The sequence below is a fragment of the Somniosus microcephalus genome, chromosome 4 (assembly GCF_052327205.1).
Source record: "Somniosus microcephalus isolate GS21.2 chromosome 4, FLI_Smic_1.0, whole genome shotgun sequence".
Classification (NCBI taxonomy): Eukaryota; Metazoa; Chordata; class Chondrichthyes; order Squaliformes; family Somniosidae; genus Somniosus; species Somniosus microcephalus.
In genome coordinates this window covers 320,155,208-320,170,758 of record NC_140990.1, presented here as the reverse complement: position 1 = coordinate 320,170,758, position 15,551 = coordinate 320,155,208, and the positions used below count along the sequence as shown (strand labels likewise).

Below are 15,551 nucleotides of genomic sequence, written 5' to 3'. Positions count from 1 at the left end.
GAGGAAGTAACTGGTAAAATAGATGGGGGAGAGCCAGTGGATGTGGTGTACCTTGACTTCCAGAAAGCCTTCGATAAGGTTCCACACAAAAGATTATCATGCAAAATTAAGGCTCATGGGATTGGGGGCAAAGTATTAACGTGGATAGAGAACTGGCTGGCGGATAGAAAACAGAGAGTTGGAATAAACGGCTCGTTTTCGGAGTGGCAGGCAGTGACCAGCGGGGTGCCGCAAGGATCTGTCCTGGGACCCCAGCTGTTCACAATATATATAAATGATCTGGATCAGGGAATTGGATGCAATATTTCCAAATTCGCTGACGACACTAAACTAGGCGGAGGGGTGGGCTCTGATGAGGATGTCAGGAGGCTACAGTGCGATTTGGACAGGTTGGGGGAATGGGCGGATACGTGGCAGATGCACTATAATGTGGATAAATGCGAGGTTATCCACTTTGGGGGTAAAAACAGGAGGGTAGATTATTATCTAAATGGCAATAAAGATTGGGAGATGGGGAAGTGCAGAGGGACCTGGGTGTTCTTGTGCACCAGTCACTGAAGGAGAGCATGCAGGTGCAACAGGCGATTAAGAAGGCAAATGGTATGTTGGCCTTCATATCAAGGGGGTTCGAGTATAGGAATAGGGATACCTTACTACAGCTGTACAAGGTGCTGGTGAGACCGCATCTGGAGTATTGTGTACAGTTTTGGTCGCCCCATCTGCGGAAGGATGTTCTTGCCATGGAAAGAGTGCAGCGGCGATTCACCAGGCTGATACCTGGAATGGCGGGAATGACCTACGAGGAGAGATTGAATAGTTTGGGCTTGTACTCACTGGAGTTTAGAAGATTGAGAGGGGATCTCATCGAAACATATAAAATTATGGCAGGCCTGGACAGGCTGAATTCAGAGAGAATGTTTCCAATGGCAGGGGAGCACAGAACCAGGGGCCACAGTCTAAAAATAGCGGGCAAATCATTTAAAACAGAGATGAGGAAGAATTTCTTCACTCAAAGAGTGGTGAGCCTGTGGAATTCCCTGCCACAGAGGGCTGTGAAGGCTAATTCAATAAATATTTTCAAGAGAGAATTGGATATATTTCTGAAGGCTAAGGGGATTAAGGGTTACGGAGAAAAGGCGGGGACGGGGTACTGAACTGGTAAGATCAGCTAAGATCTCAGACGAAGATCAGCCATGATCTCATTGAATGGCGGAGCAGGCTCGAAGGGCCGAATGGCCTACTCCTGTTCCTATCTCTATGTTTCTATGTTTCTATGTTTAACAGGGGAGTGAGGTAACAGAGGAGCACGGTAACAGAGGAGAGCGGTAACAGAGGAGCGCGGTAACAGAGGAGCGCAGTAACAGAGGAGCACAGTAAAAGAGGAGCGCGGTAACAGGAGCGTGGTAAAGGAGGAGCACGGTAACAGCGGAGTGCGTTAACGGGAGCGCAGTAGCAGAGGAGCGCGGTAACAGGGGAATGAAGTAACAGAGGAGCACGGTAAAAGAGGGGCGCGGTAACAGCGGAGCGTGGAATCGGGAACGCAGTATCTGAGTAGCACGGTAACGGGGGAGTGAGGTAACAGAGGAGCACGGTAACAGAGGAGCGCGGTAACAGAGGAGAGCGGTAACAGAGGAGTGCGGTAACAGGGGAGCGCGGTAACAGGCGAGCGCGGTAAAAGAGGAGCGCGGTAACAGAGGAGCATGGTAACAGGGGAGTGAGGTAACAGAGGAGCACGGTAACAGAGGAGAGCGGTAACAGAGGAGCGCGGTAACAGAGGAGCGCGGTAACAGAGGAGCACAGTAAAAGAGGAGCGCGGTAACAGAGGAGCGTGGTAAAGGAGGAGCACGGTAAGAGCGGAGCGCGTTAACGGGAGCGCGGTAGCAGAGGAGCATGGTAACAGGGGAGTGAGGTAACAGAGGAGCACGGTAAGAGAGGAGCGCGGTAACGGGAATGCGGTATCTGTGTAGCACGGTAACGGGGGAGCGCGGCAACAGAGGATCACGGTAACAGAGGAGCGCGGTAACAGAGGAGCGTCGTAAATGAGGAGCACGGTAACAGGAGCGCGGTAACAGAGGAGCGTCGTAAATGAGGAGCGCGGTGTTGTAGCTAATTTGGGGCTACGTGGACCAGGTGATATTCTAGGTCGACACGATCCCAACAGAAGCCTTTGGAGTCAAATAAAACTCTGACCACGAGTGAATGGCAAAGTAAAAGAATGCTTTATTGCAGAGCTCTGGGAGAAGCAGCTGTACACCCGGTGTGCAATCGCCACACTTCTCGTTTTGTACACTCAAGCCGCTTACCTTTATACAGAGGTCAAAACAACTTAGACGGTTGATTACATAATCCTAGCGACACCCCGTGACATCTAAAATGGTTACCTATTTTAAGCAAGCGATGGACCCTAGGTCTAAAACCTTTTTCGGGACCTTTAACCGCAGACAGGAGAAGCAGAAGTCCAACCTATTTTCCGTCGCAAGGTGACCACAATCGTTCAATAACAAAACTGCAGCTGGCATTATCTCATCCCAGCCTACGTGCGAGTTCAGGGGGCCCCTTTGTCAACCAGTTTAATGTCAAGTATCCCGACAGTCTTTGCAAAGTCCTTAGTACTGAAATTCTCCTTAACAATCCCTCCTTTTGGTCCTGGATCACGATCTTCTTGGTCCAGCTGACCATCAATCTTCTTTCTTCACAGTGTTGTTCCTACAACCACTGACTCACCCGAGGGAAGGCAGTTGGTTCAGGTTGGTCCTCCTTGTCCTTTTCCATAAGCGATAGTTCATCCGCCTGAATCACACTGACTGGCATTACCGGTGTCATTGCCATTTTGCAACAAGCTCTCACTATAGTTAGCAGACAGCATATTGCAACACATATCGCAACGATGATAGCCAATGCATGCATTATCCAGGAACCCCATCCTGTTAGTCCTAGCCACTCCAACCATCCTTCTCCCGGATTGGTATGGACTCTCTTCACTTCATCCTTCATGTGGTTTACTAAGTTTGTGATATTTTCCGAACTATCAGGGATATAAGTACAGCACTCACTTCCTATCAAGACACAGGTTCCTCCTTGTGCTGCAAGGAGGTAATCTAAGGCCATACGATTTTGAAGGGCTACTGTTCTAATGGCTACCATTTCAGTACTCATTTCTGTTAAAGCTTCCCCAGTAACATTGGCAACTACCTCTATTAACCTTGCCAACTTCCTTGTTTCATCCATTAAGTTCATTATTCCATAGGGAGGGTTTATTACCCCAAAAAATCTTTGATAAGCTCCTAGCTCTCTTTTAATCTGGTATTTCTTAAATTCGTGGTGTTCCCCAATCTCATTCAAGAGGTGAATGTAGGGTACTACATAACCTAAGTAACACGAACCCGTCCAATTCCGGGGTAACCATGGATAGGCTCGGTGACCACATATAAAATATGTACCATTATAGGCTTTTAGACTATCTAGCCCAGGACTTGGGTTACTTGGATCCTGCTCTTGATTGAATGTGCTGGGTCCCGTTAGGATAACGGACTCCGTGTACCCCGGGTTACCGTAACAATGCATATTATCGCAACTAAACATATTACGGTCTTCATTTTCAATTTTAAGTAAGGACTGCCTGTCTGAAACTGGCTTATGGTTTCTCTGGCCCTCCCGATAACACTCTTGTAACAACGCGTTAAGATAAAAGCACACAAGCACAACCGATGCAATAAGCCACAAAATAAATGCCCACACAGGCAAACAGATCAAAGTATCAGGCATTAATCAGCTGATGTTGACCTGGAAAATAATACAAGGGTGTATTATTAGTAACTTCTATGCACACCCCTTCTGAGGTAGATTAAGGCTTAAAACTTAAAATGGGTGTTGGATGTCAGCAGGTCAGAACGATCCAAACACCATAACAGATCTCGCATAACCGCAGTCACCTTTCCAAGGCCGAGTACGAGTTCTGTAACCCCGAAGCGTAATCCTTATGCCTTAACCAAACAGTATCAATTCTCAATCTGCATTGTACGCCCCTACAGATTGAGTCCTTAACACAATACCTTAACAACTTTAATCTTAATTTTATGCTGGTTACATTCATTTAGTCAGTCTTTTCTTTCGTGGTTTCACTCTCCCCGGTAGTCTCCGTCTCAGGAGGCTCCAGGGATGACTTTGGCTCATATATCTTTAGCTGTGTCCAATGTTTCCACACTCCCTTTCCCCGTATGTCTAGACAGGCGCAAGTATCTCCGCTAATAATAACTTCGTAAGGCCCATTCCATTTGGGAGCAAAGCCTGATTTGGTTGGTAATACCTTTAGCATTACCCTAGTTCCCGCTGTAGGGACTTCTGGTAACGGGAAGGGGAATTCCTTCTTGTCCTGCTCCCTCTGGCGGTACCTTACCTGCGTCCGCATTTCTTTTAGTTGTTTACTCATTTCTTGGACATATCGCCGTAGCTTGTCCTTTAAGGGGCCTACATCCACCCCTCCCGTAATTATGCCTTCTGGCAATTGCATTGCTCGTCCTGTCATAAGTTCATACGGGGCAAGGCCTGTGGTACGATTACAGGTGGCTCGTAATTTCATCAGAATGATAGGTAACACTTCCACCCATGTTTTTCCCGATTCCTGCATGGCCTTAGCCAGCGCATTTTTTAATGTTCGGTTCATTCTTTCTACCATCCCCGAGCTCTGGGGATGGTAGGGTATATGAAACTTTTGCTTAATTCCCATTAACTGGCACATATGTTTGACCACACCTCCTGTGAAGTGGGTCCCTTGATCCGAATCTATCTGGAGCGGCATTGGAAAGGCCTCCACCCATCTTGTGAATTGATCAATGATTACCAAGCAATACGTCTTACCCTTTGACATGGGTAGGGGCCCCGTAAAATCAATTTGCAAGTGCTCCCATGGCCCTCGGGGCCTGGGTTGGTGTCCTAATCTAATTTTAACTGGCCTTCCTGGGTTATGCTGAGCGCACACGATGCATCATTGACAATACTTAGCAATGTCCCGTCCCATACCCTTCCACCACCACTCCTTACCTAAAGTCTGTTGCATCGCCTCCTTTCCAGAGTGGCTTAATCCATGGTGTATTTCGAGTAGGGTATTCTGTATACACTCGGGGGCCATTACCTTGTTATTTATTCGCCATACTCCGTCTGTTGTTGGTCTGGCTCCTTGTTCTTTCCATCTTTGCCTTTCACTAGGTAATATATCCTCATGTAGCTCAGCGATACTAATTTCATTTCCTGGGCTATCTACACTGGCTACAGGTTCCTCGGGTTCCCATCCTAAGGCTAACTCCGCGGATTGTTTCGCTATCTGCTTTCCTTCCTTCCGTTCTAGGTTTGCTTCTTTCCGTTCCAAGATCAGGGCTGCCTGAGCTGCCCATATAACCCGTCCATTCTGGACTGTCTCTGGCTGGTTCTTTTTGGTGTGCTTTAATCTTTATTACTGCGACCTGTTTAGGCTTATTACTAGCTTCCAGGAGGGCTTCGATTCTTTCCTGATGTCTTATGGGGGTTCCTCCGGTAGTTACAAATCCCCGTCTGCCCCATGCAGTCATGTAGTCATGGACTACACCGAACGCATATCGGCTATCTGTATATATATTTACAATTTTATTCTCGGACTCTTCTAATGCTACTGTCAGAGCCACTAGTTCTGCTACTTGGGCTGACAAGCCTCCTTCAAGTCTCCCCGATCGTACAGTTCTCATCTGACTATTTACTACAGCCCAGCCCGTACGAGGCTGTCCGTCTATATATTTTCGGGACCCGTCTACGTACAGGGTCTCTTCAGCCCCTGGTAACGGAGTGTCTTTTATCTTGTCTCCCTCTAAGTCAGCATCTACATCTCCACAATCATGGGAAATACCCGACCCCAATACTCCTTCAACGGTTTTGGTTGCTTACAGTCTCTAATAAAGTGTCCTACCTTACCACAATTGTGGCAAGCGCCTTTCGGTTTTGTCCCTGACCCGACATTGTCGGATTGGACTGCACTTACTCTCTCCTTCTTCACTTGCACCTCTTCCTTCTCCCTAGTCTGTAATCCGTCAACGCCACGTGCCCATTCAACTATCTCATCATATACTCTGGTAGCCAGTACTCCTAGTTTTAGGATTGCCTGATGGGGGGGGGACAGCCCATCTTTAAATGCCTGGATAAAGGCTGGGTCTGTTCTCACCGCGTTTGGCTGTCCAGAGGATTCTCCGTAGACGGCGAACAATCGTTCCCCGAATTCTGAAGAGCCCTCTCCTTTCTTTTGTTTACACGCCGTTATTTTATTCCAATTTGTGGGGGCCTCTCCCAACACCCCTTGTACTGCTATTTTGTATAACTGGAAGGCGGGAGTCATTTCTTCCTTATTCATTTTTAGTGGGCATTGATTCACCCATCTTCCGTTGCGGTAGTCTGTGTTGGCATTGCCAGCGCCTTGGTTTTCAGGCACCAACCGCCACCTGTCCACGGGGCATGCTGCCTGCACTAATTGGTGTACGTCCCTAAGGTGGAGGGAATGACCCTGCCAAACTGAATCCAGCTCCGCCCAAAATTTAGTGTTAGAACTCCGGGTCTGTAGTTTTCCCAGACGGCTCATAACGGCTTCCTTTTCACCTGGGGTAAATGCTTTCCAATCTGCTCTTCCCCTATTAGCAACCACTAGGTCATTCAGTGGGTCTTGCCTTGTCACCGGTGCTACATTATAAACTGGGGGTGCGCTGGGGTTGGTATATGGGGGCAGAGCTTCTTCTCTCCCTGTCTCTCCCCAGGTTTGTCGGTTATATTCTCTCAGCCATTGTTGTTGTCCTTCATTAACTCCTTTGAGGACTTCTATTTGCTTTTTACATCCCTCACACTCTGTTCGGAGGTTATCTATCTGAAGTTGTTTTCCCTTAAGACTCACCGCTGCCTTTTCTGCCTGTTCTATCAATCCTGCCAATTGATGAACCAACAGTACTCCTGCTTTTTTAGTTCTTCCCTTTTTCTGTGTGTCCCACCATGACCGCTGTCGGTCCAAACCTTTGGATACGTCCCACCCGTCTTCCTGCATTCTTTCAATAAGGGTACATCTATCCGTCATAAAAGTATCGATGAGGGAGCCCGGGGGCCCCCGCTTCAGATCCTTACTCGACATTATGTCCCTTGGTCACTATCTTCGGCCCCCCGATTCTGAGAACACAAATACCTTTCTCTCGGGGTCCGTCACGTGTAGGTAAAGGTTGGTCCGGCTCCTTTACCCCTCCTCTCTTCCAGTTCTCCTCCTAGGCTATACCTGGTTTCCCTGGAATCTCCAGTTCTCCTCCCAGGTTATACCTAGTTTCCCTGGAAATACAAGAAATAATGCAGTCTTACGGTTGTTAGTATCCTAGCACAATTTTACATATGCCATCTCACCTCTCTTTTGTTCTTTTAGATCACTCGAGCGTGTGTCCGCTTGATCAGGGCGGCCAGTCACTCGGTGACCCTGCTCGCAGCGCCAATTGTTGTAGCTAATTTGGGGCTACGTGGACCAGGTGATATTCTAGGTCGACACGATCCCAACAGAAGCCTTTGGAGTCAAATAAAACTCTGACCATGAGTGAATGGCAAAGTAAAAGAATGCTTTATTGCAGAGCTCTGGGAGAAGCAGCTGTACACCCGGTGTGCAATCGCCACACTTCTCGTTTTGTACACTCAAGCCGCTTACCTTTATACAGAGGTCAAAACAACTTAGACGGTTGATTACATAATCCTAGCGACACCCCGTGACATCTAAAATGGTTACCTATTTTAAGCAAGCGATGGACCCTAGGTCTAAAACCTTTTTCGGGACCTTTAACCGCAGACAGGAGAAGCAGAAGTCCAACCTATTTTCCGTCGCAAGGTGACCACAATCGTTCAATAACAAAACTGCAGCTGGCATTATCTCATCCCAGCCTACGTGCGAGTTCAGGGGGCCCCTTTGTCAACCAGTTTAATGTCAAGTATCCCGACAGTCTTTGCAAAGTCCTTAGTACTGAAATTCTCCTTAACAGCGGTAACAGAGGAGCACGTCAACAGAGGTGTGCGGTAACAGTGGAGCGCGGTAACGGGAGCACGGTAACAGAGGAGCGCGGTAACAGAGGAGTGAGGTAACAGAGGAGCATGGTAACAGAGGAGTGAGGTAACAGAGGAGCACGGTAACGGGAGCACGGTAACAGAGGAGCACAGTAACAGGGGAGTGAGGTAACATAGGAGCACGGTAACAGAGGAGAGCGGTAACAGAGGAGCGCGGTAACAGAGGAGCGCGGTAACAGAGGAGCATGGTAAAGGAGGAGCACGGTAACAGCGGAGTGCGTTAACGGGAGCGCAGTAGCAGAGGAGCGCGGTAACAGGGGAATGAGGTAACAGAGGAGCATGGTAAGAGAGGAGCGCGGTAACAGCGGAGCGCGGAAACGGGAACACGGTATCTGAGTAGCACAGTAACGGGGGAGTGAGGTAACAGAGGAGCACGGTAACAGAGGAGCGTGGTAACAGAGGAGCGCGGCAACAGAGGATCACGGTAACGGGAGCGCGGTAACAGAGGAGTGAGGTAACAGAGGAACGCGGTAAAAGGAGCGCGGTAAAAGAGGAGCGCGGTAACAGAGGAGCATGGTAACAGAGGAGCGCGGTAAAAGAGGAGCGCGGTAACAGAGGAGCACGGTAACAGAGGAGCATGGTAACAGAGGAGTGCGGTAACAGAGGAGCGTGGTAACAAAGGAGCGTGGTAACAGGGGAGTCAGGTAACAGAGGAGCGCGGTAACGGGAGCGCGGTAATAGAGGAGTGAGGTAATAGAGGAGCGCGGTAACAGAGGAGCATGGTAACAGGTGAGTGAGGTAACAGAGGAGCGCGGTTACAGAGGAGCACGGTAAAAGGAGTGCGGTATCAGAGGAGCGCGGTAACAGAGGAGCACGGTAACAGGGGAGTGAGGTAACAGAGGAGTGCGGTAACAGAGGAGCACGGTAAAAGGAGCGCGGTAACAGAGGAGCGCGGTAACAGAGGAGCATGGTAACAGAGGAGCGCGGTAAAAGAGAAGCGCGGTAACAGAGGAGCACGGTAACAGAGGAGCACGGTAACAGAGGAGTGCGGTAACAGAGGAGCGTGGTAACAAAGGAGCGTTGTAAGAGGGGAGTCAGGTAACAGAGGAGCGCGGTAACAGAGGAGCACGGTAACAGAGGAGCGTGGTAACAGTGGAGCGTGGTAACAGAGGAGCACGGTAACAGGGGAGCGGGGTAACAGAGGAGCGTGGTAACAGCGGAGCACAGTAACAGAGGAGCGCGGTAATAGAGGAGCGCGGTAACAGAGGAGCACGGTTACAGAGGAGCACGGTAACAGAGGAGCATGGTAACTGAGGAGCGTGGTAACAGAGGAGCATGGTAAAAGAGGAGCGCGGTAACAGAGGAGCACGCTAACAGAGGAGCACGGTAACAGGGGAGCACGGTAACAGAGGAGCGCGGTAACAGAGGAGCACGGTAACAGAGTAGCATGGTAACAGAGGAGCACGGTAACAGGGGAGTGCGGTAATAGGGGAGCACGCTAACAGAGGAGTGCGGTAACAGCAGAGAGTGGTAACAGGGGAGTGCGGTAACAGAGAAGCACAGTAACAGGGGAGCACGGTTTCAAAGGTGCGCGGTAACAGGGGAGCACAGTATCAGAGGAGCGCGGTAACAGGGGAGCGCGGTAAAAGAGGAGCGCAGTAACAGGGGAACGCGGTAAAAGGGGAGCATGTTAATAGAGGTGCACGGTAACAGAGGAGCCCGGTAACAGGGGAGTGTGGTAACAGGGGAGCGCGGTAACAGAAGAGCGTGGTATCAGAGTAGCGCGGTAATAGAGGAGTGCAGTAACAGGGGAGAGCAGTAACAGGGGAGCACGGGAACAGAGGAGCGCGGTAATAGAGGAGCGCGGTAACAGGGGAGCGCGGTAACAGGGGAGCACGGGAACAGAGGAGCGCGGTAACAGGGGAGCGAGGTAACAGAGGAGCGCGGTAACAGAGGAGCGCAGTAACAGAGGAGCGCGGCAAAAGGGGAGCGCGGTAACGGGAGCGTGGTAACAGGGGAGCACGGTAACAAGGGAGCACAGTAAAAGAGGAGCGCGGTAACAGGGGAGCGTGGTAATAGAGGAGCGCAGTAAAAGGGGAGCGCGGTAATAGAGGAGCGCGATAACAGAGGAGCTCGGTATGAAGGGAGCACGGTAACAGGGGAGCGTGGTAACAGAGGAGTGCGGTAACAGAGGAGCACAGTAACAGAGGAGCGTGGTAACAGAGGAGCGCGGTAATGGAGGAGCGCGGTAACAGGGGAGCGCAGTAACAGGGGAGCACGGGAACAGAGGAGCGCGGTAATAGAGGAGCGCGGTAACAGGGGAGCACGGTAACAGGGGAGCACAGGAACAGAGGAGCGCGGTAACAGGGGAGCGAGGTAACAGAGGAAGCGGTAACAGAGGAGCACAGTAACAGAGGAGCGCGGTAACAGGGGAGCGCGGTAACGGGAGCGCGGTAACAGGGGAGCACGGTAACAAGGGAGCACGGTAAAAGAGGAGCGCGGTAACAGGGAAGCGCGGTAATAGAGGAGCGCAGTAATAGGGGAGCGCGGTATCAAGGGAGCGCGGTAACAGGGGAGCGCGGTAACAGAGGAGTGCGGTAACAGAGGAGCACAGTAACAGAGGAGCGTGGTAACAGAGGAGCGCGGTAACAGAGGAGCGTGGTAACAGAGAACCGCGGTAACAGAGGAGCGCGGTAACAGAGGAGCGTGGTAACAGAGGAGCGCGGTAACAGGGGAGCGCAGTAACAGGCGAGCGCGGTAACAGAGGAGCGCGGTAACAGAGGAGCACGGTAACAGGGGAGTGAGGTAACAGAGGAGCACGGTAACAGAGGAGAGCGGTAACAGAGGAGCACGGTAACAGAGGAGCGCGGTAACAGAGGAGCACGGTAACAGGGGAGCGTGGTAACAGGTGAGCGCGGTAAAAGAGGAGCGCGGTAACAGAGGAGCACGGTAACAGGGGAGTGAGGTAACAGAGGAGCACGGTAAGATAGGAGAGCGGTAACAGAGGAGCGCGGTAACAGAGGAGCGCGGTAACAGAGGAGCAAAGTAAAAGAGGAGCGCGGTAACAGAGGAGCGTGGTAAAGGAGGAGCACGGTAAGAGCGGAGCGCGTTAACGGGAGCGCGGTAGCAGAGGAGCACGGTAACAGGGGAGTGAGGTAACAGAGGAGCACGGTAAGAGAGGAGCGCGGCAACGGGAACGCGGTATCTGAGTAGCACGGTAACGGGTGAGTGAGGTAACAGAGGAGCACGGTAACAGAGGAGCGTGGTAACAGAGGAGCGCGGCAACAGAGGATCACGGTAACAGAGGAGCGCGGTAACAGAGGAGCGTCGTAAATGAGGAGCACGGTAACAGCGGAGGGCGGGAACGGGAGCGTGGTAGCAGAGGAGCGCAGTAACAGAGGAGCACGGCAACAGAGGTGCGCGGTAACAGTGGAGAACGGTAATGGGAGCACGGTAACAGAGGAGCGCGGTAACAGAGGAGTGAGGTAACAGAGGAGCATGGTAACAGAGGAGTGAGGTAACAGAGGAGCACGGTAACGGGAGCGCGGTAACAGAGGAGCACGGTAACAGGGGAGTGAGGTAACAGAGGAGCACGGTAACAGAGGAGAGCGGTAACAGAGGAGCGCGGTAACAGAGGAGCGCGGTAACAGAGGAGCACAGTAAAAGAGGAGCGCGGTAACAGGAGCGTGGTAAAGGAGGAGCACGGTAACAGCGGAGTGCGTTAACGGGAGCGCAGTAGCAGAGGAGCGCGGTAACAGGGGAATGAAGTAACAGAGGAGCACGGTAAAAGAGGGGCGCGGTAACAGCGGAGCGTGGAATCGGGAACGCAGTATCTGAGTAGCACGGTAACGGGGGAGTGAGGTAACAGAGGAGCACGGTAACAGAGGAGCGTGGTAACAGAGGAGCGCGGCAACAGAGGATCACGGTAACGGGAGCGCGGTAACAGAGGAGTGAGGTAACAGAGGAACGCGGTAAAAGGAGCGCGGTAAAAGAGGAGCGCGGTAACAGAGGAGCATGGTAACAGAGGAGCGCGGTAAAAGAGGAGCGCGGTAACAGAGGAGCACGGTAACAGAGGAGCACGGTAACAGAGGAGTGCGGTAACAGAGGAGCGTGGTAACAAAGGAGCGTGGTAACAGGGGAGTCAGGTAACAGAGGAGCGCGGTAACGGGAGCGCGGTAATAGAGGAGTGAGGTAATAGAGGAGCGCGGTTACAGAGGAGCACGGTAAAAGGAGCGCGGTATCAGAGGAGCGCAGTAACAGAGGAGCACGGTAACAGGGGAGTGAGGTAACAGAGGAGCGCGGTAACAGAGGAGCACGGTAAAAGGAGCGCGGTACCAGAGGAGTGCGGTAACAGAGGAGCATCGTAACAGAGTAGCACGGTAACAGAGGAACGCAGTAACAGAGGATTGCGGTAACAGAGGAGCGTGGTAACAAAGGAGCGTTGTAAGAGGGGAGTCAGGTAACAGAGGAGCGCGGTAACAGAGGAGCACGGTAACAGAGGAGCGTGGTAACAGTGGAGCGTGGTAACAGAGGAGCACGGTAACAGGGGAGCGGGGTAACAGAGGAGCGTGGTAACAGCGGAGCACAGTAACAGAGGAGCGCGGTAATAGAGGAGCGCGGTAACAGAGGAGCACGGTTACAGAGGAGCACGGTAACGGGGAGTACAGTAACAGAGCAACCCGGTAACAGAGGAGTGAGGTGACAGAGGAGCGCGGTCACAGAGGAGCACCGTAATAGAGGAGCACGGTAACAGAGAAGCGCGGTAACAGAGGAGCACGGTAACAGGGGAGCACAGTAACAGAGGAGCACGGTAACAGTGGAGCGCGGTAACAGAGGAGCACGGTAACAGGGAAGCGCCGTAACAGGGGAGTGCGGTAAAGGGAGCGCGGTAACAGAGGAGCATGGTAAAAGCGGAGCACGGTATCTGCAGCGCGGTAACAGGGCAGTGCGGTAACTGAGGAGCGTGGTAACAGAGGAGCATGGTAACCGAGGAGCGCGGTAACAGAGGAACGCGGTAACAGAGGAGCACGGTAACAGAGGAGCATGGTAACAGAGGAGCGTGGTAACAGAGGAGTACGGTAAAAGAGGAGCGCAGTAACAGAGGAGCACGCTAACAGAGGAGCACGGTAACAGAGTAGCATGGTAACAGAGGAACGCGGTAAGAGAGGAGTGTGGTAACAGAGGGGCGCGGTAACAGAGGAGCACGGTAACAGACGAGCGCGGTAACAGGGGAGTGAGGTAACAGAGGATCGCGCTAACAGTAGAGTGAGGTAACAGAGGATCGCGCTAACAGGGGAGCGCGGTAACAGAGGAGCACGGTAAAGGAGGAGCACGGTAACAGCGGAGCGCGTTAACGGGAGCGCGGTAGCAGAGGAGCGCCGTAATAGAGGAGCACGGTAACAGAGGAGCGCGGTAACAGAGGAGCACGGTATCAGGGGAGCTCAGTAACAGAGGAGCGCGGTAACAGAGGAGCATGGTAACAGAGGAGCATGGTAACAGCGGAGCGCGGTAACAGCGGAGCGCGGTAACAGCGGAGAGCGGTAACAGTGGAGCGCGGTAACAGAGCAGCACGGTAACAGGGAAGCGCCGTAACAGGGGAGTGCGGTAAAGGGAGTGCGGTAACAGAGGAGCGTGGTAAAAGCGGAGCACGGTATCTGCAGCGCGGTAACAGGGCAGTGCGGTAACTGAGGAGCGTGGTAACAGAGGAGCGCGGTAACAGAGGAGCGCGGTAACAGAGGAGCACGGTGTAAGAGGAGCGCGGTAACAGAGGAGCACGCTAACAGAGGAGCACGGCAGCAGGGGAGCACGGTAACAGAGGAGCGCGGTAACAGAGGAGCGTGGTAACAGAGGAGCGCAGTAACGGGAGCACGGTAACAGAGGAGCGCGGTAACAGGAGCGCGGTAACAGGAGCGCGGTGACAGCGGAGCGTGGTAACAGAGGAGCGCGGTAACAGAGGAGCGCGGTAATACAGGGGCGTGGTAACAGAGGAGAGCGGTAACAGAGGAGCGCGGTAACAGAGGAGCCCAGTAACTGAGGAGCGTGGTAAAAGAGGAGCACGGTAAAAGTGGAGCGCGGTAACAGGCGAGCACGGTAACAGAGGAGTGCGGTAACAGAGGAGCGTGGTAACAAAGGAGCGTGGTAACAGGGGAGTCAGGTAACAGAGGAGCGCGGTAACGGGAGCGCGGTAATAGAGGAGTGAGGTAATAGAGGAGCGCGGTTACAGAGGAGCACGGTAAAAGGAGCGCGGTATCAGAGGAGCGCAGTAACAGAGGAGCACGGTAACAGGGGAGTGAGGTAACAGAGGAGCGCGGTAACAGAGGAGCACGGTAAAAGGAGCGCGGTACCAGAGGAGTGCGGTAACAGAGGAGCATCGTAACAGAGTAGCACGGTAACAGAGGAACGCAGTAACAGAGGATTGCGGTAACAGAGGAGCGTGGTAACAAAGGAGCGTTGTAAGAGGGGAGTCAGGTAACAGAGGAGCGCGGTAACAGAGGAGCACGGTAACAGAGGAGCGTGGTAACAGTGGAGCGTGGTAACAGAGGAGCACAGTAACAGGGGAGCGGGGTAACAGAGGAGCGTGGTAACAGCGGAGCACAGTAACAGAGGAGCGCGGTAATAGAGGAGCGCGGTAACAGAGGAGCACGGTTACAGAGGAGCACGGTAACGGGGAGTACAGTAACAGAGCAACCCGGTAACAGAGGAGTGAGGTGACAGAGGAGCGCGGTCACAGAGGAGCACCGTAATAGAGGAGCACGGTAACAGAGAAGCGCGGTAACAGAGGAGCACGGTAACAGGGGAGCACAGTAACAGAGGAGCACGGTAACAGTGGAGCGCGGTAACAGAGGAGCACGGTAACAGGGAAGCGCCGTAACAGGGGAGTGCGGTAAAGGGAGCGCGGTAACAGAGGAGCATGGTAAAAGCGGAGCACGGTATCTGCAGCGCGGTAACAGGGCAGTGCGGTAACTGAGGAGCGTGGTAACAGAGGAGCATGGTAACCGAGGAGCGCGGTAACAGAGGAACGCGGTAACAGAGGAGCACGGTAACAGAGGAGCATGGTAACAGAGGAGCGTGGTAACAGAGGAGTACGGTAAAAGAGGAGCGCAGTAACAGAGGAGCACGCTAACAGAGGAGCACGGTAACAGAGTAGCATGGTAACAGAGGAACGCGGTAAGAGAGGAGTGTGGTAACAGAGGAGCGCGGTAACAGAGGAGCACGGTAACAGACGAGCGCGGTAACAGGGGAGTGAGGTAACAGAGGATCGCGCTAACAGTAGAGTGAGGTAACAGAGGATCGCGCTAACAGGGGAGCGCGGTAACAGAGGAGCACGGTAAAGGAGGAGCACGGTAACAGCGGAGCGCGTTAACGGGAGCGCGGTAGCAGAGGAGCGCCGTAATAGAGGAGCACGGTAACAGAGGAGCGCGGTAACAGAGGAGCACGGTATCAGGGGAGCTCAGTAACAGAGGAGCGCGGTAACAGAGGAGCATGGTAACAGAGGAGCATGGTAACAGCGGAGC

At 52.6% G+C, this 15,551-nt stretch overlaps 1 long non-coding RNA gene across 1 annotated transcript; it reads right to left on the bottom strand.

Annotated features, from left to right (window-relative positions):
* Window positions 1-2,198: 2,198 nt before the first annotated feature.
* LOC147120652 (uncharacterized) lies at window positions 2,199-8,008 on the bottom strand. Its single transcript, XR_015078222.1, has 2 exons — window positions 7,187-8,008; window positions 2,199-3,783 (listed from the first exon to the last, which is right to left on the bottom strand). It is a non-coding gene; the product is annotated as an uncharacterized LOC147120652 (long non-coding RNA).
* Between the last annotated feature and the right edge of the window lie 7,543 nt (window positions 8,009-15,551).